The sequence below is a fragment of the Cyprinus carpio genome, chromosome A8 (assembly GCF_018340385.1).
Source record: "Cyprinus carpio isolate SPL01 chromosome A8, ASM1834038v1, whole genome shotgun sequence".
In the NCBI taxonomy this organism is placed as follows: Eukaryota; Metazoa; Chordata; class Actinopteri; order Cypriniformes; family Cyprinidae; genus Cyprinus; species Cyprinus carpio.
Genome location: NC_056579.1, coordinates 9528682 through 9551616, shown reverse-complemented (window position 1 = coordinate 9551616; position 22935 = coordinate 9528682). Strand labels below are relative to the sequence as shown.

Here is a 22935-nt window from a genome sequence, read left to right as displayed (position 1 = left end):
ACACAGTTATCTTTTGTAACTTGACACAGCAATTAATCTCAAATGCACTTAAGTCCCCTAAACAAATGAACTCATTCTGCCATAACCTGACTAAAATTCACACTCATCAAAACACTGAGAATTACAACATCTTTTCTTTTTTAAACAGAAACAGAGTCTTTTGTAAAACAAGAATGACAGCTCTTTGTTGTGTTGCATGCAGCAGTGCTTCAGCATGCTTTACTTTTTGCATATGGTAATTCCACTAAAAAATGTAGTCTTGATACTGTAAAACAAATACAAGCATCTGCACATATCTGTGCAACACATCCACCTTTAATCCAACAAACTGGCACCAATATGGAAACATAATGCATCTATATCACTCTGAATGCCTTCTGTGTTGATCCTAGAAAAATCTCTCAGCATGCCTGATCTGTCCCAGTCAGCCGTGTTTACATGACATTTCAAAGATGGGCTCTTTTGCACTGATGATAACGAAATTGACAGAAAAATGTTGTCAGCTCAAAGGGAAATCATGGGGTAGGCCTGTATTCAGCCCGTTTTTCTTTTCTGTACAAATAGATTGCAGATTCTTGAACTTGCTCTTGTTCTTGCCACTTGTGAATATTTTTGAAACGGTTTTGAGAAATGTGTAGACTCATATCGTGGTTGTCTGTGAGTGAGAAACGATTTCATGAATTTTGAATGATGTGGTCATTGAATGCAGTAGCAAAATGATTTACTGTTTATAGTCTGCAGGCTCTTCTGTTGTGCTGACTGTTCGAAGACTTTAGAAAATGCACTATATTTAGAAATGCAATTATGACTAAAACCAATTGTAAAAACTGTGAATGGTAGCTGTTAAATAGAACATAAATCTAGGTGTCATTGTTCTTTCCTCATTCACCCCGTTTCTCATGAACTGACATTAGAGCTGCACTCTTAAAAATAAAAGTTCCAATTACAACCAGAAGGATATTACTGTCAGATTTCATATAGCAGGACCTATTTAAGTTTCACAAAGAGCTAGGCTATTTAATCTGTAGTTCTTTAGGAAGCCTATGTTCTTGTGCTTTTAGAACCCACACACCAGTACACTGATCTGAAAACCCTATAATGAAACATCCAGAGCTCTTTTAGTCTACAAAGAACCACATGGCTCATTTACAGTCCTATACAGTTCTTGATAGGCACCTTGAATCTAAGAGAGTGTGGTTGGTGGGTGTTTATGCATGTTTGTTTTACTTTTGGTATCATCCAGGTGTTTGATCATACACCCATTCAACAGCTGTTCATTTTCCACCAACTAAGTGGGTTGCATTGTTTCAGAATAGTATTTTTTGTCTTCCTTTCTCAAAATGAGGGTGACCTTTCATGAATGGCTGGCCTTTCAGCACCGGTCAGTCTGCTGCTTCACTGTGAGACATGGTTTTTGTCATAGTCCCCCTGTTTCAAATTCAAATAGCCATTGCACTGTCTTTTGTTATCCTTTAAGGTTTGTGGACTGGAAAAAGAGAAAGAAGGAGTGAAGTCCCTAAGGGTGAGAGCGTTTTGAAAGAACCTGGGAGAGAGAGCAGATGAGAAAGGAGGTAAAAACTGGAGACATTGTCCTTTAGTGAAGGAAAGGTAAGATGTGGATAGGATAGCAGCCTGCTTTCTCTACCAACCGCTCTGGCTTATTGGACAGGATTTGTTCTTTTGAGGCAAAAACTGTCTACATGACTAAAGGTCTCAAACACGATGGCAGTCATTAGAGCTGTTCAGTTTTTGCATTGTGAATTGGGTTATCATCATTCATCTTCTTTGTTTAGTTTTAGTCCAGCTTAAGCACCACACTTTTTCATTTCGACAGTCCATGAGGCCCATAATTCATGACTGAGGGTGTCATTTGTGTGAGCGTGCCATTGACCTCTTCTAGCATACATACAAAACCACTCATTACACACTGAATTATCATTAGCACCACAGCACACAATGTGTGAAGTGCACAGGAAGTGTACGACTCAGAATAGATCGGTTTCAGTGTTCCCTTTTTAACTCCAATTGTTGCGCAGCACAGTTTTTTATGAGCAAGAAATGAAGCAGTCACTTGCTCTGTAGTTAGGTCAATGATGTATAAGAGTGCCCACAATCTTTTAAAACTTTTTTTTAGTTTAAAACATTTCATTTCAGCAGATTCTTAGAAAAGTGCTCTTTGAATGCATTAAAAAAACATACTTTTATACTGTTTTCAGGAAACGCTTCAATCTGATGACTCTAAAAATGTTAAGTGGTATAACCAACCATTAAGTAAAAAACAAAAAACATGATTCAGTACAATACATGTGAGAGTACACATCCATTATTTTCTGAAAATTCTTTTTAAATATTCTTTTAAAGTTGGTTGGAATGTTAATAAATAACTTATATAAATTAGATACATTTTAATAGACTTATCAACTTTGCCACATAGTCTATTAAATAAGTTTCTGTTAAATGTTGTTTTTTTTTTCTTTCTTTCTGCAAGTTGTTTAGACCAAGATTTTTTTCCAAAGAAATAGTAATATAATATTTTCTAATTATTTTCCAATGGAGATTTCTTTCAGGACTTTGGAATTTCACCTTAACATTTTAGCCATGGCCCCCAAAACAGAAATCATAAGTTCCTCAAAATGCTTTTTTTCCCATTCAGATATTAAAAACATGCTTATTATAAAATAGGCTTATTCAAATGGCTGTATGTGTGGAGAACCCCATGATGAAAATGCATTAAAAATAGTGTTGCATTTTTAATGTATTTTTGAATAAACTAATAAGACAAAAAGTTGGTCATGTCATTGACCCAGTTATGTTTCTGTTCTTGTTCTCAACAACTTCAATTTGGCTGCTGGCATTGTTCTTTAATACACTTTACATCTTAACAGACTGTTCAGTGGAGCCGTTCTAATCCACAGCAAACACAGAGCTGTTTTATTACCAGTCTTAGGTTGAGATGTGCAACTTTCCCAACATGCAGTGCGAGTGAGCTTGAGTAAACCTCCTGCTGATTTTACTGGGATGTAATTAGAAGGATATTCAAAAATGTGATTGGGAGGGATTAGAAGAGGAGGATGAAGGGAAATTGACAGGGTGTTCCAAGTTTTCTTGAATAGGTGCCCTGTTCAAGTGCACACCCCTCCCCCACAACAGCCGCACTTCACCCCTCAGTGCAAGTGTTGAGGCCAGTGTGCCGAGTGAACAGGTGCTGTGGTCACAGGGGACATTACAGTTGCCCTTGGGGTTTTGCGTCACCTGTGGCTGCTTAACCCCCCATGGACCCTTCTTGGGGCGGTCCTTTCCCTGAGGGGCGCCGTTCACTCACTCCCCAATGCAGGGCCCCTTAACTCCCTCCATTTCATTCATGTCCTCTTTATCAGTCTTTTATTGTCATCCGGTTTCCTTCCCTTTTCTCCATATCTCAAACCGTCCCTTTCGTCGTCCATCCCTTTTTGGCACAGCGCTTGCTCTTGCTTTCTCTCCCTATGGTTTTCTGTCTCTCCCTCACACTTGTCTTGATGTCAGACCCTTCCAGACAGAGTGCTTTCTCTCAGTGTGTTGTTAGGCTAAAGGACACTGCCCACTGGGGCTCTGAAAGGAACAAATTGACCAGAACAATGTTCTCACTAAGCATGTAGAGCTTGCTGAAAGACAAGGTGAGAAGCACGCTGGGCCTGTACAAAAATCGCAAGTTGAGATGCCCACCTGATCTTTCACCAGCCTGGTCTCGCAATTCCCTGTTTTCCCATCACACATTTATGTCTGTGGAAGGTTAGTATAGAAGTCGTAGTGAGGGAGCAATAAACACATTAACCAGTGACCGCTAAAAACCTTATTTCCAGTGATTCTTCTGACCCTGGAGGGTTAACCCTTCTCCTGACCTCTACATAAGGTGGTGCTGGAGGTCATGGCTCCTCCCATTAAAATGTAATGGAGCTTCTCTTCCATTCCCCCTCAGCGAAGATCCCTTCTCCCTGCAGTTTAATCACACATGCAGTCTCTATCTTTCATCTTTTTCTCTTCCGCTTTGTTTCTGATTTCTCACTTCTTTCGAGTATTTATTTTGTCCATTTATTTAATTTTCTCCCTTTTCTTTTTGTCTTTTTTCTTTTTTTCTTATACTCTCTCTACTTTTTCCTTTTGTTTCTTCTGTTTTCCATCCCTTCCTTTTACTTCACTCCCCTCCCCTCCCTTTTGCAATACAAATACGATAGGGACGCAAGCTTTTGACTACCTCCAAATGTGCTTTGAATAAGATCACAAATATTTAGGACTTTGTTTAAACCTATATTTAACACTGTACCCCTCATTCGAGATTTATCTTAACACCAGGTCATATTAAACAGATTTACACACACTAAATCTTTTTTTTCTTTATCTCACCTCAGGCTACATCTGTCTATCACTCTCTTGATCTCACCTACATACATATGCACACACACCCCAACACAAAAATCCTCACATTGTTGCTTGGTGTTTTTGGCTGGTGCTGCTCTGCAGCTGGTGTGATAACACATTCTCTCAGGTAGACAGGAAGTGTGCGTGTTGATGAGAAGGATGAAGCCATAGATGACTCACTGAGCCTCTGAGGAAACATTCCTGCTTTTCTGTGGATAAAAACACCGGAGGATGTTCGTTTTACAGCATCTCTTTGTCCCCACAGAGGTGATTTTAACCCAGAACACAATTCTGTCTTTCCTCTCAACTGGAAATCTGCTAGAAAGAGCTGTTTGCACAGTCCAGAGCCACTGTTAAATGTTTATCTATCTTTGTGTTTATGGACTTTCCTTTTCCTCCAGTTCTCTCTTTTCTGTGTCTGTCCGAGTGGCTCATTCTCAGCCTCAAGGTAATTAACAGCGTACCTCATTCTGTGAACCCAGGATGCAATCATGCATGAGCGAGGGAGAGACACTGAACAAAGTAGCCCTGAAATGAATGTGGGGCTCAAGATGGAAAAGGGAAAAAGAGGGAGAGGGCAAAGGACAGAGGGCAGGAGGAGAGATGCCAGACAGTGAGGTAGTCATGAGAGCGGATGAGAAAAACGAGAAAGAGATGGGCCTCTGGAGAGGGATTGTTGTTGTTTAACGGACAGGCGGGATGCTGGCGGCCGAAAAACATTTAAATCAAGAACTCAGAGGAACCAATTAATGTATAGAAACCTTGCTGCACAAATCAACTCACAGAACCCATGCTACGGTGTGCATCTGATGACTACCTCTCTTTCTTTGGGTGAATCTCACGAAGACATGTCACAAAACAACAGTAAGAAAATAAGAAATGATATTATGCTCAAGAAAAAAAATTAGTTATATTTTTACCGTAAAAACAAAATACATTACATTAATTACATTAAATCAAAGCAAATTTTTCCACCAAATTCTCATTACTCTTAATGATGGTTCTCATTAAATTCTCATTACTGTAATACTGTGTTTTTTATGCTCTTTTTGTATGTTTTCCGTCTTAAAACAATCAATACATTATTTTAGAAATATATATATTCTATATATAACACCCACACATACACACACACACACACACACACACTTATTTATATAGTATATAAGTAGGTATGATAGGAGTATATCATGTATACTAAGATATGAATAACAAGTATACAATGATAGAAATACTGTTTATCTCTCAAAAGCTTGTAATAATGACTTTCATAGTCAAATGGATTTCAAAAGACATGAGCTATAAGATTGCATTATGTAGACTGTTTTAATTTTCTTTTGGTGAACTATGCTTTAATGTATCAATCATATTGCAATTAGTTTTACTTGATTTTTCGTTATAGTGTCGTTAAAATCTTATATAGATTCATCTCTCTCTGGCTGTCTCTGCATGTTTAATAAAGCTTAATTGGCATGACTGCTTCAATACAGTACAATGTAGAGCTATTCATGACTTTAACTACAGACATAATAATGTGCCAGCACATCATAGATTCGTAGTGATTGGAGCTTATGGAGGGTGAAAGAGAACACTTAATATTGAACCAGAGATGAAAAGATATCACTCTTTTGCTGAAGAGAACGGTTTGAGTGTGTGTGTGTGTGTGTGTGTGTGTGGTGGAGGCCATCTGGAGGCAACAGGTCTAGTGTCAGCGGGCAGTTGCTGTAACACAGGCTGGTGTTCCCTTGGGATGATGTCAGACACACACACACACAGACACCATATGAATCAATCTGGCGTTCAGTTGAAACGCCTTGACAAAAAGCCAAAATCTTTGATGTTGAGTGTCCTCGCTTGTTAAGAGCACTTCTCCATGTGGGGAAAACGCACAGCAATTTTGGGCTTGCACATGTAAATAGAAGAGAGTGAAAATGGAAAGAGAGAGCTCTCACCCATTTGATTAGGGATTACAATTCTTGGTTTCAGATGACAATTTGCTAATGTATTTCAAATCAATTGCAGCACATTCACAGTGATGGATTTTGCTCTAGTGAAGAGGAATAATGCTAATCAGTTTCTGTAGCCTTTGTGTGTGTGTGTCATAGAATATTTGTATTTGTATGTAAATGTTTTTCACCTTGGCGTGCTCATAACAACCTGAATGGATTTGTGTTTGAATCATTTAGTGAGACAGGAGCCTGACTGCTCACCCTGCTGTCAGGCTTCTGGGTTTCCTCTCCTCTCAATTCCCCCATGTGAATATTCATACCCCCTTTCAAGCCTTTTAATAACTTGTTTTTGTGGTCAGCATCAAAGGCGGCTGGCATTTCTGTGTCAGGCTGAATAGAGAGACAGAGAGGGAGAAAGAATGACAGATTTTCTGAGTTGAGCTATGAAGCTTAGCCCAGCCGTTAACATCGCTAACTCCCACTTCAGCATGCTAAATCCTGCAAGTGTTTCTTTGGTTTTGTCATTTTGCACTAACAGAGCACAAGGGCACACTGCAAAACAATTTGTTTGCATTGAACAGTAAAAATTTCTAAACATCTTTAAAAGAATAGTTCAGTCCAAAATAAAAATTGTCATCATTTTTTTCACCTTTGTGTCATTCCATGCCTTTATGAATTTCTTTCTCCTGCTGAACACAAAAGTAGATCTTTTGAAGAATATTGGTCACCAAACAGTTATGCCTACCATTGATCTACATTGGACAAAAAAAGACTGAAAATTTTCTCAACACATTTTAAAACAAGAAAAAGATGAATTTCCAATGAGAGCAGATGTGTTTTCTGAAAACAGATCTTAATATTGCATGCAGTTTTGAATCAGTGAGTGACATGCCAGAACCAAATTAGTCTAATTTATGAATGAGGTAGTTCTTAGTGAACTGCATTCAGTTGCACATCTGAATCAATTCTTGAGTTAAACTCACCAACTCGGCTCCATGGAGGGCAAGATTATTAGTGAATAATAGCTTCATGTTATATGGATTACTTCTATGGTGGTGTTTGTCATTTTTGTAGCAATAAATACCACATCATATAGATTTGGGACGACGTGGGAGTGAAAAAATGACAAATGTCATTTTTTTTTTTTTTTTTTTTTTTTTTTTTTTTTTTGGCTGAACTATCATATTAAACAGCTTTTGAGTGATCTATAAATACTTGTAGCTCATTTTTGTTTGCCCCGTTATCTTAAAGAGCAGAATTATTCTCTCTGTCCCCTTTCTCAGCACACACAGACCTTTGGCATAAGAGAGCCTTGTATCCCGGGCAAACAGCCTGGCAATCATGTGACACACTCTTCCTCTTAGTGCCGCAGGGACATCTCTCTCTCTTTTACACACACACACACACACACACACACACACACACACACACACACACACACACACACACACACACACACACACACAATCACAGAATGATTGTTTATGCTTTGCTCACAGGCTAACCTTTAAAAAATTATCTACTTGCTCAGTATAAATAGCATAGCATGTCACCCCTGCTTTATTTCTCCCTCTCCCTCAGCCTGCCCAGCATCACTGCCACCGCTGTCGTCAAGGAAACTTGATACTGTCAGTGTAAACTCTAGAAATGATCCGCCGGAGACCACCGTCCCTGAGAACGCTCCGCTCTGTCCTCCTGCCCCATGTCTGTCATGACTTCGAGGTCTGTGAGAGGTTATATGAAGCACAACACGCTGTGGCATCAGGTCACCACATTAGCGGTGGTCGACATGAGGCTCCTCCCTGCACCAAAGGAAGCCGCAAGGGCTGGTGTGGAAATACTGAGCAAATTGGCTGGGATATTTAAACCTTTCCAGATCATGCTAGGAATATGTTGTGGTAAACAATCTCGAGTGCTTTTTTTTAATGCTAGGTTTATTGATGAATCTCTGTATGAGTGAGTTTAATTGCATCGCCGCAGGGTTGACTGCACAGTCTCTCCAACACGGGAGAGCACTCGCTCTGCCAAATGTTAAAGACTGCACTTGGGCTTTTAAGGGTGCTGCTTTTCTTTCTTTCACGCTGGCTTGTTTAGGGCGGTTTCACCTGCCTCGTTTCTTAGGACTGTTGTCTGTACCATAAGTGGTGACAACAAAGTTCCTTTGAAGCAGCGTGGCAGAGGAGAAGTCTAGTGTTCACGCTAGTTATGGGGGAACAGCTTGGGGCTCCTTGGGTCAGATTTCTCCTCTTATTCATGAGATAAGACTCTCTGAACAGCTGGGCCAGTTGTTCGTTTTCTGAACTGCACTCTCGCTCTTTGTCTCACGTCCCCTTTTAGCATTTCACACGGGTCCACCGAAGGTAAACAATCTCTACGCTGCAATGTTTAGTTCTATAAATAAACTGTAAGCTAAACCTAACAAATACTTGAAAGTCAGATTTTTTTTAGCGGACGTCAAACATGCAACACACCGGCATAATAAACCACCGCTACTGAACACAAAAAGCACACACATGAGAGATGACAGAGTAATTACCAAGTGGCGTCCATAAAAAACACTAGAATTCCCCACTGTGAAAATTAATCGAGCCTAAAATTTTGATGAAAGTGAGAGATTATTCCTCTGACAGTATGGCTAGGGACCATTCTTGGACTGTCTGATGCATATTTCACATACTGTCAAGTATGTTCTCAATCATTGGCTCCAGTTAGGGGTGGGTATCAGTTTGATTTTATTTTGATTCTGATTAACAAGCTCTCAGTTTTATTTTTTTATTTTTTTTTATTATTTTGATTCGATTCATTTTGGTACATATACTATTTTGTAAAAAGTTTGCTGTTTTTAAAAAGTGTTTTTGAATTATTACAATTTAAAAGGACTGTTTTCTATTTCAATAAAATTTTATTTAATGTCATTTATTTCTGTGATGGCAAAGCCATATGGAGGAAGTTCTCTATCAGCTATTGCTATGTATTACACAGGGAACCTTTAAAGGGGTCATATGATGCTGCTAAAAAGAACATTATTTTATGTATTTGGTGTAATGCAATGTGTTTAAGGTTCAAAAACCACATTATTTTCCATATAATGTATTATTTTTTTCTCCTCTATGCCCCACCTTTCTGAAACGCGCCAATTTTTGCAAAGCTCATCGGTCTGAAAAAGTGAGCTGTGCTCGGATTGGCCAGCTATTCAGTGCGTTGTGATTGAACGAATGCCTCAAGTGTGTGACGGAAATGTTACACCCCATAACATACTATGCAGTTTTCCAGGCCAGCAGCACGAGACTCAGTCCAGCTGCTCTCATCATCGGTTCTCTTTTAGCAGTTTTAGTCAATGTACTGTTAGGAGTAACTGAATAATTCGGGATATTGATTTATTTCGCATCAGAGGGAGTGTAAGGCATGTTTATAAACCGAATAACTTAAGTAATTTGTGGATTAGTGCGTACTGGAGAAGCGAACCGTTTCAAACGTTTCTGTTCGATTTGGTGAACTGGTTCAACTGGTTCACTAAGAAGATCCGGTTAAATAAAAAGATTCGTTCGCGATCCGGACATCACTAGACGAGACAAAACCAATAAAACCCATTACAAACTAGGCATTTGTTGCATCCAGTGGGGACATAATTACTGATTATAATGACTTATACTGTATTTTTACGCGTTGCGTTGCGTATCACGCAGCGTAAACATAAAACCATGTCTGCATTTGTGATCTAAGAAACAACAAACAGCAAGCCTACTCTACTACTCAAAACTCGTGTTTGAATCATCATTGGCAAATTATTTAAATATAAAAAACATACTTACAGGCAGTGAGTCAGAAGCGCCAGACTGTCCTAGCAAAGTGCCCAACTTTATAGAAACAGCCGTTGAGCCACAGACGCATTGCAGGCTACTGGTTCAGGAAACAGTCCTCATCCTCCATAAAATGCGCTGCACACATCTGAATATTTGGATTGGAATGTTCTGGAACAGTATTGAAATACAACTTTACCAATGATTTCTAGTTGTGTCCTCTTTTGGAAGGCCAAACACAGTAGTTTCGCTTTCACAACGAAACACACAGCGACTCCATAACATGGCAGCAGCGGCAACAGAGAGAATAAAAGTTACTAGTCTTTGCAACTTTACAGATCTTCTTTATGCACCAAGAGCCAATAAAAAACAAAATACAAACAAAAAATCTAAAGAAACAAAACAATTTTAATCAAAAATATGTTATGATTATATTAATATTAATAAAAAAAAAAAACAACCAGGCCCAAACTATGCAGTTCAGTTGCCATTTAATCAATAGACATATAGTAATAATCAACACAACCAAACACTAACATTTAAAGCAGACAGCATTTGATGTAGAAAAATGTATATACATCCTGTAATACATTAAAATATTCCATTACTATAAGGAATGATATAGGTTTTATTTGATAAGTATAATTAGTGAATTCAAATGATAAGTCTTTTTGAATGATTTATTAAAACGACTCTGCTAGTAAACACTGGAAATGCAAATGTGGCATTTATTATGTCTTTGTCATCCATGTCGAAAGAAAAAAAATAATTTTTTGTTTTTCACCTGTATCATTACATAACTGCTCACTTTGGAGCTGAGTTATTGAGAAAGAGCAATAGATGAGAAAATGTGAACGTCTTTTGGAGACAGGTCTTCTGCATCAGCAGCAGCAGCGGGTGCTGTGGCATTGCCCCATTTGCCTGTCAGATTGAAACCAGCAGCTTCTGAAAAAGAGAACGGCTGAGCACGGCCTCAGCATCTCTGCAGGCAGCTGCTGCTTGCATTAATATAATAACTCAGCTCTGTATTTCTCCTCAGCCTCAGTCTCTTTCTCACCCCTCTGTGAGAGATTACTGCTGGTGGAGCTGTGTGAAGCTGAGGAGAGTTCAGACCTTAACCCGGAGGAGCTTCACTCAGTATGTCGCTTGTCTTTTATGTTTATACCCAGTGTCAACATCTCAACATTTTTAGTCCTTTAATTCTCAATCTCTCCCTCTCTTTAGACTCATTCTTTCTCTCTGTGCTACTTGTAGATTTTTTTTCATGTCTGAAAGATAAAATTACACTTTTTTTCTTGTTTGCTTCAAATAAACTTCTGTCTCTTTTCCTGTTTCTTTCTCCCTTTGTACCACAAGAACAAAGTGCCAGTTGCAAAGCACAATGCTGAAACCCCTGCGACCCTGTAGTTGTGTGTGCTGGTCACGTGCTGGTCTCTGGAGCCCTGTGAGCCACATTTGCAGGCTACTTTCATACTTAACAGGTTAATTATAGGATTTATGTTAATGATCCGAGATTCTGATTTGACAAGCCCCTCTGTTTTTGTACCCTGTAGGGCTGCATTATTCTGACAGATTATAATTGTGAATTATTTCTGTTGACACTGTAATCATGATTATAACATTTGATTAATAGATTTCAAATGTAGTTAGTTATACAGATATCAACCAGGCAGATTAATTGCATGATATTTAGTCATTTAGAGATTATCAGCACATTTCATTTCCCAGAATCCCTAATCAGCTTTGTTCATTGTTTGGTAAATGTAAATGTAAATGTAAATGTAAATATATATATATATATATATATATATATATATATATATATATATATATATATATATATATATATATATATATATATATATATATATATATTGTATATATTTTTTTTTTTAGTGAATGAATTATTATTATTATTATTATTATTATTATTTATTATTTTGTTTTTTGCAGATACTTTAAATATTGTAAAATAATCTCATAAATAAATAAATATATAGTAAAATATAACATTATAATATAGATGAATTGTTTTTCACTTCCAAAAGCTGTACATTTAACAGCATTTTACTGTAAAATTACATGAAATGTCCCATTAGTTATATTATAGTTTTTCACAGCAAATATGAAGAGAACTTGGTGTTAACCAATTAACAGGTTTTTACGAGAGCATTTATACGGTCTTTAAAATTATGATCTTGTTTTTACAGTAGTTTTTTGTACATTGTATTTTCAACTACCAATTCATTTTTTTCATTTTTTTTATGTTGGGCAACTGATGGCATGTTCTTTATGTAGGCTACTCATCAAAAACAAGCTGAGTACTGTGTTCCTGAATTAATTTATTGCTATTTTGTACATCAGTAAATCAAGACCAAATTGAAAGTGCCTAAATGGTTGACTTCACGTTGGCCCACTTAGCAGCAGAAAAACAAAACTGTTGTTCACATTTTGAATAAATTATACAAAGTGAGCAACATGACGATGTCAGAGCACTCCCATCACATTACAATCACTGAAGCTGTCACTGCAGGTTTGTACAGTTTCACAGAATAGAATAGAAGTTAAACACAAAACAAGTTTACTACTGATGGCTAATAGTATAGTTTAAACACCCTTGATTTGCTATGCATTGGTGCACAACTGTGATTAGGTTGTGAGTTTTTTTTTTCTCAATTAATTGTGCATTCCTAGTGGCCAGGGTGCAATGATGGATGCAGGACTTGCCTTGGTGTGATTCTGGGCATTGGAGCTCAATGCTCGTCCTGGCTGGGATGTCTGGCTCAATAATGAAGCAGCAGGGCTCTCGCCTGTCGCTGTGAGGGTCTTTTCTGCCATACCTAGCTGCTTCTTGACAGCCCGTGTGGCTTATGAGATCCCTGTGGAGAATCCCTTGACCCACTTAGACAACTTGTGGTAAGTACAAGTGAGTAGGGTGCTGATATCTTTTGAATCTAGAGTGCTTTTCCAGAATACAGTGGACAGCGGTGCTGGCGCTTGCAAGAGACGAAGGATGTTTAAGTTGAAGACATAAGCACGCTAGATTAGAGTTGAAATATTGCTGTGATTACAGGGAGGGGTCTCATATCCCAGACTGACTGTGTAGACGGGGAATGGATATGGAGATGAGGAATGGAGAATGAGTCTGTTGTGTATTCAGGTCTGTTCCCCTGCTAAACCTTCCTGATTAATTCTTTCCAAGCCGAATCCTGAGAGAATCACCTTTCTCCTTAATCACATTCTCTTTCTCTCTTAAATGGTGCAGGTTTATAAAAACAACCTTTTTGCCTTTTACCATCTTAGCTGAACAAAACTGGATGTGCCACCATCAATGTTTGTCAAACTGAAATTGTAAACTACAAAAGTATGCGAATGCAGATGCTTCTAGCTACAAAAATGTGTTAGAATACACTTGATAATGCAACACAAATACCATTCAAAAGTCTGAGATGGGTAAGATTGTTTCTTTAACTCTACAAGGCTGCATTTTTTCCCCATCAAAAATAGATTAAAAACAGTAATATGACTCTTTTCTATTTCAGTGTATTCTGAAAAGCTAAATTTTTAGCAGCCATTACTACAGTCTTGAGTGTTCCTTCAGAAATCATTCTAATGCTGATTTGGTGCACAAGAAACTTTTGTTGTCATTATCAATGTTGAAAACAGTTGTGATGCTTAATAATAATGTTGGTGGAAACACCCTTTCTTTGTTATGGTTGTCAGATTCCACAGAAAAAAGGCCTAGCTTCTTGATGAGAACTCGGCTCTCCAGGGATCCCTTGAGCTCCAGCTGAGCTGACCTTAAGCCATTTCTCTGCATTGCATTACCATGCTCATTAATGATAGTGATTAGGACCATGAACAGTGGTTAAATCTTTACACTAGCAATCAGAGACTGGAACAGGACTGTAATTTCCTTAGTCACACTCTATCTGATATTAGCCATGTTCGATAACCGTGTCTGATATTAGGCATATGTGGTAACCAGGCCCACACAGAACCTGCATGAAAAGCTCCAGATTTCCACAGAATTGGACCACCCACTGCTCATTCATGAATATTTTGGCTAATTTGATTATTATTTCAGCTACTAATAAGAGTTCAGGATTCTCAGTCAGCATCCATTCTAGAAAATTTTCCTCCCAAATCAGCGCTAAAAAGTCCACAGATACTTTGTGGTCTGCTGATAACTTGATATCCATGTATTTGGTGTAGACTTAAACTAGGTCATGAATACACTTCCAGCATGTATACTTCGTAAAGTGTTTAAGCACGTTTAAGAGATGAGATCTGGTGGCGCTAAAAATGGAGATTGATCCCAACAATTAAGCGACATTTGCTAGCAGAGCCATGCTGATGTATTGCACTTTCGAAAGTTAATAATGGCTGTCTTGTTTTATACATCCAATAAAAAGCAGCAGGTGTAACGTCCTTAATATCAGTTGACGGCAAAGACCCGAAGACTCCCTACAAATGGTCTGAATAATAACCCACCTGCATTCTCACTGCTCAGTATGCGACTTTAAAGAGGCTTGGAGATATAGTGAATGCAAAAACATAAACATGCCATTTTAGGTAAACAGTTTTATGATAATTACTGCCTAGAAAAGCAACCATGCTTAAAAATGCAGATATGAAAAGTGAGTCTTAGAGCGCAGAGGGAAAACAGAGATGCGCCACGTGCAGGCTGAAGAAAATGTGGTTGTGTATTTTGATACAACCGGAACACACACAAATAGCCACGTTATTTCAGGAGGCGTCATCCGTTTTTTCTGCTTATAATAGCATGAGGGAAAATACTCTGGGCCCGATTGGGACAATCATGTGTTTTTGGTATGAGTATTTGGACAGTAATGACACTGCTTTATATAGAGGACAACATTATCTGCTGGCCAGTACGGAACCAGCTTTATATAGCCAGATAGAGTAACCCTACTGAAACGGCCCGGGAAGACTTAATGCTGTAATGACATGATACAGCTAGGCTTTGTAACTGTAGGGCAGCCTGATTTTAAGACTCTCCTAGGGGGCAGGGCACTTGGGGCTGATGCCCAGGTTAACAGTGGTCTGGCTTCCAGAAAAATCCCAGAGTAGCTCTGCATCTAACCAGTGACCTGATTACCGCCAATTAAGTACATTGCATCAGTGCAGCCATCCGGGGTGCCCAGAGAGGACATTGGGTAGGATGTCTAAATGTGCTGCGTGCACTGATTTAGAAAGACACTGGTTGGAAAACTCTGGAGCTCTCTTCTGGGGATGGAGGACAAGGCCATGAGGCCATTTAAGTCCCTTGATGTGTGTGTGTGTCGTGTGTCCTCTCCTTCAAGGGTTTTCAGTTGTGTTGAGTGCCTCTAGACCTTGAGTCTTATATAGAGAACCATAACTCATTGCAGTTCCACTACAGCCCTATAGAGTAAGGTTTTTCATTTACATTTTAATGCTATTTTCAGATTTATTTTACATGCCACACCAGTTTTAGCGGTTTTAATAGTGGCTTTAATGGTTAGTTTAGTTTTTATTTCTTTTTCATCTTCATATACTTCAACTTTAGTAAGCAAGCCCTTTGATGTAGGAGTTTATATCTGTATTTACATAGGCAAATGTGGGAAGCAGTGTCTACTGCACAGATGACCATCAAAAAAACAAACAAACAAACAAAAAAACAGCATGCCCTTCTTGTGGTTTACATGCAGTTTAAAGGGATACTTAACTCAAATATTACAGTTCTATACTCACCCTCATGTTGTCCTAAACCTCATCATATAGAGACATAAAATGAGATGGTTTAAAAACTGTTCCTCTGCAACAGTGGTCTCAAACTCAATTCCTGGAGGGCTACAGCTCTGCACAGTTTGATCCAACCCTAATCAAACACACCTGATCCAGCAAAATCAAGGTCATGAGGATTACTAGAAACTTCCAAGCAGGTGTAAGTTGGAGCTGGTTAGAGCTAAACTCTGCAGAGCTGTGGCCCTCCAGGAATTGAGTTTTAGACCACTGCTCTACAATAATAGTCAGTGCAGTGCAATATTGTTGATGTGGGCAAAAGCGTTTTCATTTTTGGGCGAACTATCTCTTTAAACCAATTAATTTTTGCAGAGCTAAAAGCAAATTGTGCATTATTCATGTTTTTGAGAGGCTTCGATTCTAAAATCTAGGTTTTAATTTTCAGATTTTTGCCACTGCCAAGGTAAGTCGTGCATCCATCATGCATATGAACCAAAAAAATGCTGAATTACGTCACCTAAATCTCATCTTTGCTCCTTAAACAAAGCAACTGCATATATGTGAACTGTTGCAATTGTAGGTTTTGGAATCAAACCACACAAACAGGGTTTAAATGCACGATTTTTAAATTATGCACAAGATGAATTTTTTTTTTTTTTTTTTTTTTTGAAGTTTGGAATTTTAAAAAAAAAACCTCTTTGACTTTGCCAGTGCACTGACATATGACAAGGTCTGAAATGTGAATCTTCTGGATGACTAAATCATTGCATGAAAGTTGCTTACATCAGAATGAAGAGAGATCTGCAGTTTCCTGCCAGTCGTTACGATTTCATTTCTGTCCGTTTTTGTTATCCGTATCACCATCATCTCAAGCCATATTGCCTGCAGGATGTCTTCACCAACACAGATGCGCAAGTCAGACTATTCTGCCATGCGTTGAGTGCTCTATCAAAATTACTTACTGTATTTCAATGTTTTTTTTTTTTTTTTTTTTTTAGTTTTCATTTGCTTAGCACTTATTATTTTATTGCAGGCTACAGGAATGTTTTCAAACCAATAGTTTTCTGATAACTTGTATGTAGAGAGGTTTGTGCGATTGTGTGAGAGTTCTTGGAGTCTCCAGCTGAACTGCATAGTTTCTCACCATTCAGAGGTCTGTTTTGAAAGGACATAGTGTGATTTTGGCCAGGAAACATACACGGAGATGAAATGAATGAGCCTCTGGTGAGGGTTATGATGAAGGGTGAGGGAAAGTGAGGTTGGAAGAGAGTTTGAGTTTGGGACTAAGGGGGCTATGCACTTACACAAGCACACACACCCTGGAAGCCGTGTTCCTGGGGAAAGAGGCTGATGGCTCTTAGTCAGACCATTACTGAGAATCATCATCATTTCCAATCAACGGTTGGAAGGAGTGTTTGAAAATGTGAGATAAAGCGTGGGGGTGTGACACTGTGTAACCGAATGACATGGTGTGTGTGTGTGTGTGTATATTTATTGCAATAAGAAAAGACTCATTTGTGTGGAGTGAAACAAGAGCGCAGACACTTGGATGGGTTTGATAGATTTTTAGCTCTGACTCCGGAACTCAGGAAGCCCCAGAGACACTCGTTACTTAATTAACCACAAAATTAGATGAATGATAAACAGAATAGAGAGAAGCTCTCCCTCTCTCTCCTCATTTTTTATTTTTTTCCTCCTCCACTAGAGACAAGATCTCTGACTGAGTTGCAGGCTATTTACTGATTTGTCTGCAGAGGGAAATGTGCTTTAGCCCCAGGCACAATTACGCTGTTTGTGTTAAAACAATATTGCTGCTTTGAAGTCTAAAGCCTTTTTTGTGTGTGAAGCCTCTGATGAACAAATTAAATAGCTCTGATTATAGTACGGCTTCATCAGCAGAAATGATGGACGGATGTGGGCTTATTTTAAGTAAACTGTTTGTATTAAAGCTGAACTCCGATTTTTCTGTTCCAGTTTGAACCACATTACCCATGTGGATTAGTTAGCTTTAATAAAGTAAACTGCATAAAGAGAAATGCTGATTCTAAGGAGAGAATTCACAAAGTAATGCAGTTTATTCACACTTTCTGTGTTGTTTCAGCATCAGTTGCGCTAAAAGTATGCAAATCAAATAACTGCACTAACATGATATCAAAATCGGATGGAACAGGAACCATCTTTTAATTGTTTCTGTCATTCCATGATGTTAATATTCAGATTATTGGTTGATTTAATATGGGTAGAGGGCATATTGATTTTATGTGAATAAAGACGAGGATGTGAGGGATAGATTTAATGGCTTTACAATGGCACGAAGTGTATAAAGGTCCTAGATAATAACTTTCAAACTTTTATGGAGATTTTTGTCTGCTGGAAGTTTTTTTGGAAATACGTTATGTCAGATGAACAGTTGTCATATTGTCAAACAACAGTACAGTCCGTTGAACCCAATGTACTTCTACCTCTTACAGACTTAATTATGATACTACCTTGACTAAGGTCTTTAGGAATGAATATTGAACACAAGGACTCTAGAGGAAGTTAAACTACAGCCCAGTAGCATTGGCTCCTCCACATACTCCTTGTTTATACTGTATTCAACATTATTTATACAGATTATTGCTTTATTAATCCTTACAGGGACAGTTAGTGGCCTTCTCAGCTCATTAAAACCTCAGCTTATTAAAATGTGGACATTTCCACTAAAAAAAACGGCTGCTGTAGTTCAATTCAAAACCACGTGTAGCTCTTAACCGCATTAACATTCTCTCTTGCCTTGTACCGTTGTGTAGTTTAAGGAGTGACAGTCACATTTAAGTAAGAAAATTTCTTGTATTATCACTATTTTTGTGTTTGGAATAGAGAAGTTACTTCCCAAAGTGCAGTTGAAATTGTGATGATAAGAAACAAGGATGCCAATAGTTTAATCTGTTGCCACTGGCTAATTTTTGAGTGAAGAGATATGAGTGTTTGTCACGTAATAAAGTATATTAAAAGATATTGACAGTGTTTTATGTTCCTTAAGTGGCTGCTTTTAAATTGTATGGACTTATTGGAGAGATTATGACATGTATAACACATTATCAGATATCATAATAATACACAAACCTGTATTATAAAAAATTGTTTTGCAATGCACTAAAAGACAAGCAGATTTTTAGTTTGTCAGTTCTGTTCTATACCAAATTGTTTTAATGAAATTTGCTTTATCTTTTAAAAGTCTTATTAGTTAGTAAATTATCGTTGTCACTTTCATAAATAATGGGTGTAAGTATTCACAAGGGGAGTGACACCATATTTGGTTATAGTGTGAATGTGCGCTCTGTTTGACACTTTTGAGGAGACTGAATTTCGTAATGATTTGGGGGTACCCAGCTTAAGTCATTAAAACTTTTTTCTGTCCTTTGTTCTTTTAATAAACATGAGATTGATTAGTATGCACATACACATGAAGGAGCAACCCAAATTAACTTCTTTCAAGAACTCCATATGCAAATATAAGAGCTGGAAGAATGAACTCCAAATGGTATTAGTCATGTGGTCATATTGAACTCTCGTTGATAATGTATCTAGGCTATCATGGGCCTCTTTCCATCACTGCATTGTTGCCATTTGTTTTCCTCACACACATTCCCAGCATGCATCAAGAGATTTCTCTCCCCCTGAGCTTTAATTAGTGTTCACACACGCTTCAATTAGTGGGAATAGACACAGTAAAACAGTGCCAAAATCTTTTATTCAAGAGAGAAAGGGGAAAAAAAGAGATTTTTGTGTATGAATAATACTCAGAATGGTTTCAGTGTGTGTGCATATTGGTGAAGTTTAATCTGTAGCTGTGGAACAACACCAGACTTGGACACCACAAGACCACTGCAATCATGGTGTGGCCTCAGTGTGTGTGTGAGAATAGTTTCATACCAATATCTCTGAGTCATAGTTTTTAAATAGCTTCATTTTTGTCAGAGCCGTGTGCGCTAGACAAAGAGCAGTGGTGCTTGTGCGGGAACTGTGAGTTGATTTCGGGTGATCTGGTTTCCTTCTTTCACACTGTTATTTCCTGTGTTTTGAGCTGTTTTTATCATTGGAAAAGACCAAAAATACAATACAGACAGATAAATTGCTTTGTTGTACTGGAGATGTATTTAAGTGTGTGTGTGTGTGTGTGTGTGTGTGTGTCTTTTGTTTTTCAGCAGCCCCAAAATGAGTGTACGGCCCACATAAGGACTCTGTCCAACCTCACTAGAATCGGCACTCAAATCAGAGCGCAACGGAGAAATCTCTATATACACTGTATAACAGATCACACACACAGACACTTAAGATCTCACCTCATGCTCTGTGTGGCTTTCTTTCAGTGGGATCTTGTACTCTCGGAAGTGGAGAGCAGCATCTGTCTTTGCCCAGGCTGAAATGAGATGGGCGTTTGTAGAGTTCTTCAGACGGTTGTTGAGAGAAGGGTATGGTTAACAGTCTTTGATTCGGCTTTGTACGGACATGGATGAGCGGCCTTCTCTTAAGTGAGCAGCACTGACTGCAGCGGCCCTGGAGAGAGGCCATATTTTACCTGAGAAGTCAGAGAGAAGCTCTACTGAACTGAAGATTACTCAGCAGGTCCCACGGCATCCATACTACAGCAGCGCTCAGTCTGCAAAACAGCTTGCCAGCTATGCAAACAGCATTATTACTCATGATAAGTGTTGTCATTATTTACCACAAGCTGCAAATTGTACACGGATTGCAGCTGTCGTTCTAAACTCTGACGCAGGTGCAACCTCTAAGAAAGATGCTGGGACAGACCTTTTGTTTTGTTTTGTTTTGTTTTGTTTTATTTTTTGTTCTTTTTTTGGGGTGGTTTGGTTTGGTTTAGTTTAGTTTTGTATTGTTTTTTTGTTTTTGGTTGTTTGGTTTTGTTTTGTTTGGTATTTTGATTTTGTGTTTTATTTTGGTGTTTTTTGTGTGTGTGTGTTTTGTCTAAGGTTATGGTCCTGATATATCATGCCATATTAATATTATTAATAATATTGTCTATACTGTATTTCAGCAGTTATTTTATCTGATTGTATTTTTATATTTTCTCAGACATTATAGGAGAAACATCTGAGAAATAGACATAACTGAGAACTCCTGAGATATAAAAGAGCGACCAGAAAAAACAGGCGGAGTGTTGTCCTGGGCCCTGTGATGGGAGCGGCCCACTTAAGGTCCTGTATCATCTAGCACTACTCACAGGGAGAGTGAAGTTGAGAGAAAAGATGAGAGAGATATGAAGAAAACAAGAGAGAAAGACAGCAATTTAGAGGAGAGAGGAGGTAAAATGCGATAAGGAGCAGCGTAATGAATTCTAATGCATGAGAGAACATTGGCTTTTCTCAGCCCTCCTCTCTGTTTCCCAGCGGCCTCATCCTTATCTCCTCATCTCCCCGTTTTTCTCTTTCCTTATCCTCCTGTAGTCACTCCCGGAAACTCAATATTCTCAGCCAACCAATATGACGCAGATGTGACCAGGTGCAAATACAGAGACCATTTGTTACCATTGATTTACCATACTCTTAGAGCAGACATCACCTTGTATATCTCTATATCTTGTCTGTCTCTTCTGTGTCTCTCTCTTGATGCTTCTAAGGCTCTTGCTTGTGACATCTTTCCCCTGCTCTAATCAGGTCAGTAAAAGCAGGAGGAAAAGCTTTGGTTCCACATGCATACACTAGATAGAAGGAGTTTCTTTGATGGGGCCTGAAGCCCAGGGGTTTGCGATGTTGGACCACCCTGCTTTATGTACATGTTTGGTTTGCAGTCCTCCATGAATTGGCTGGATTTCTTCTATTAATACTGTGTTGGTATTGGCACAGTGAGGTGGAATAATACTGTTTCCCTTAAATCTCCCTATCAGCACTGGAGGAATGCTGATTAAGGAGAGAGAACTGAGCCTTCAAGTAGGGCTGAACAATTAATTGCCTTTGCGATAGTATCGCGATTTTTAAAAAACGTGATTTTTCAATTGCAGCGACTGCGATTACACGGTCACGTGACATGCGAGAGTACTGAGGTGTGTTCGACTTGAAGATCAGGTCGGTGTATGACAACTAAGTACAGCGAGAGAAGGCATAAAGAGATGTCCGCACTCTCTTACAGCTCTCGCAATACTTTAATGACATACACCGATCGGTCTAATCAGTGCTGCTTCAAGTCGAGCGCGGGCCGTCAACAGAAAAAGAAAAGAAATAAAACAGCAAACAGCCAAAGGAGGTAACGTAGAATGGGAGATGGATCGGTTTGTTAAAGGGAAGAGAAAAGCCATAGATGAAGTCGCACAGAATCAGGCAGGTGCTGGTCATTTAAAAACTAAATGCAGAAAATGTGACGAGGCATATCTTACTCTTGGCTTTACTACGCTACAGCTCTACACTGGACGCAGCAAAGCGACCATTGCAAATCATTTTAACTTTGTGTCAGTACATCATAAATAGTACAAGGCATCAGTTTAATGTCGCGTCGCATTCAGTGTACACAGTGTAACTGATTATAATAGTTTCTACTGTATTTTGAACAGCAGACAGCATGAAACCCACAAAAAATAAATAACAAATTATAAATAATAATAAGTAATTCTCTCCTGCTATTTTTCAGTGTTTCAAGCGATGCAGGTGGTTTTTTTCCCTGTAGGTTTTTTTAATTAAAAAAGCATGAATTTTTCATGTTTAGTGAAAATTATTTGGTAGTCAGGTGGAAGGGGGATTCAGGAATGGACAATTTTTTTTTTTTATAGGTTAAAAGGGGGTGCGACCAAAAAAGTTTGAGAACCACTGGTCTTAAGTTAACAGACAGTAGTGTTTAAAAATACTGTTTTTTTGCAGTCCACATGTTTACATATGTTTATTACAGTGACTTTGAATTACCTAGAGTAGTGTGGTAAAGCAACAGATTTGTTTTTATATTTCTGCAATCTACTTTAGTTTGTGTGATTTGTTACTGACTCTCATATTAATGTTTACACAATGCTTATTTAAACATAATTATTAAATGCTTACAAGGTTGGAAGTTCAACAAATCAGTCTATATACTGT

General features: G+C 38.4%; 1 protein-coding gene across 1 annotated transcript in view; it reads left to right on the top strand.

Annotated features, from left to right (window-relative positions):
* LOC109057732 (semaphorin-6B-like) overlaps positions 1–22935 on the top strand; it is a 110607-nt gene that overhangs the window by 1369 nt on the left and 86303 nt on the right. The gene's annotated exons all lie outside the window — the stretch shown is intronic.